Source organism: Pinus tabuliformis, chromosome 2_2, assembly GCF_031772625.1.
Source record: "Pinus tabuliformis cultivar Carrire ecotype Pingquan chromosome 2_2, CPIR1, whole genome shotgun sequence".
NCBI lineage: Eukaryota > Viridiplantae > Streptophyta > Pinopsida > Pinales > Pinaceae > Pinus > Pinus tabuliformis.
Genome location: NC_142300.1, coordinates 139,283,870 through 139,285,773, shown reverse-complemented (window position 1 = coordinate 139,285,773; position 1,904 = coordinate 139,283,870). Strand labels below are relative to the sequence as shown.

Genomic DNA, 1,904 nt, shown 5'->3' with positions numbered 1-1,904 from the left:
GGATAGAATCCTCCTTCAAAGGGAGAAGCTCCTCACATCAAGGGGTTAGCTCCTTAAGGTATGGGATACATGAACCTTAAGAGAGCGAACTTGCCACCTCAAGATTCCCTCCAGAAGCTTCTAGAAATGACTGAAAGTGATTTTTTTAGAGTGTACTCATGCCTTTTTAACTTTTACAGGGGTCCGCACCCATAACATAGAGACAGAGTGGTCAGGTGTGTAGGGGACATGACCATTAGGTGCGGGACCGTAGGTAATGCAAAAAGAAAGTGAGGAACCAGAGCTTTAAATACTTTTAGGGCTTTACTCTTACTTACAAGGCTTGATATGAAGAACTGAGGCTTTAGACTTGCAAAGGAGGAAAGTATGAGTGGTAATGGGCTCACACACATTGCAGAAATGTCAAGGTGACAAATTTTAGTGAAACACTTCCAACGGACAAAAGACTGAGCACTGCCGCTACGAATGAGTCTAAAATTTATCCATTGTATTTCCCAAGCACCTCAGTTGTAGCAACCATGCCTAGCCAAATAGATTTTCAAAAGGGCTCCCAAGAAACAAGGTTCTGAACCCCCTATAGAAACACATTGGGGGAAGGAAAAACAAAGGATGGGTGGGACAAGCACAAGCATGGCTTGCAAGCACACACATGAATAAACAAGCATTACCTCAAGGCAGGCAACCAACAATGTTCCCACCAAGCACCAAACCCACTCCCCTAGAGACACACCACACAGTCCCACATTGCAATAAAAACCCAACCAACCGAAACAAGAAAAGAAAAGCCCTACTATCAATGATCCTACCATAGGTTCACCTACGGTAACCTTGTTATGACTTCTCCTTCCTCTAAATGATAAGGTTCAATGAACTTCTCACAATGTCGATGATGACGAATCACCATCGTCGACGCAATCTGAAAAATTGACTAGATCGTTCAATCGGTAGGAGCAATGGGCAGTGTGTATAAAGGGTAGGGATGTAGTCAACACGAGTTGATGACACGCGCTTACTAGGAATTCCTTGTTGAAGACAAATAATTGCAATGGTCTATCCCCATGACGATGCAATTTGAGAATATTTCCTGATCCTCTCGAACCAGCAAGAAAAACTAGTTGACCAATAATTGCAATGGTCTATCCCCATCATAATGCAATTTGAGAAGATTTCCTGATCCTCTCAAACCAGGAAGAAAAACTCGTTGGTTGCTTCAGTGTAGTGCGCATGCACCCAGAAAATCAAAGGGCATCACAGACCTATTATTGCGTCAAACTTCCATGGCCTAAACATCCATAGTCTCTCTAAGAAGCTGGCCACGAAAGGGAACCTCCACGTAGCTAGTTAGTAGGCTGAGGTCTCGTTCGTTATCAGAATTAACCAGAAAAATCACTCCACCAACTAAGAACGGCCATGCACCACCACACATAGAATCAAGAAAGAGCTCTCAATCTTTTAATCCTTACTATGTATGGACCTGGTAAGTTTCCCCGTGTTGAGTCAAATTAAGCTACAGGCTCCACTCCTGGTGGTGCCCTTCTGTCAATTCCTTTAGGTTTTAGCCTTGTGACCATACTCCCCTCGGAACCCAAACACTTGCTATGGGGTAAAATGCATGGTCTATGGAGAATGAAAATTACCCTCAAAGGCCTTCCGGGGACCTTCAACAGACTGTAAGATTATCTGTAGAAGCTACCAAGTTATACACATGTTCATCTATCTAATATCAATTAACAAAGTATAGAAAGAGGATTACCTCAAGTCTCCTTCTAGATTTGTTTGGAGATCTCAATGTATCCAAGAAGAATTCCTTCAAAGATGGCTCCAAATCAGTTCCTGCACAAAGGAAAGGCAAACGCAATCACAACATACAATCTTGAAAACTAATATAAGAATGCACAATGAAC

At 42.6% G+C, this 1,904-nt stretch overlaps 1 pseudogene; it reads right to left on the bottom strand.

The window, feature by feature from the left end:
* Window positions 1–794: 794 nt before the first annotated feature.
* On the bottom strand, window positions 795–1,699 carry LOC149191710 (18S ribosomal RNA; annotated as a pseudogene; the record flags this gene model as incomplete).
* Window positions 1,700–1,904: the final 205 nt, after the last annotated feature.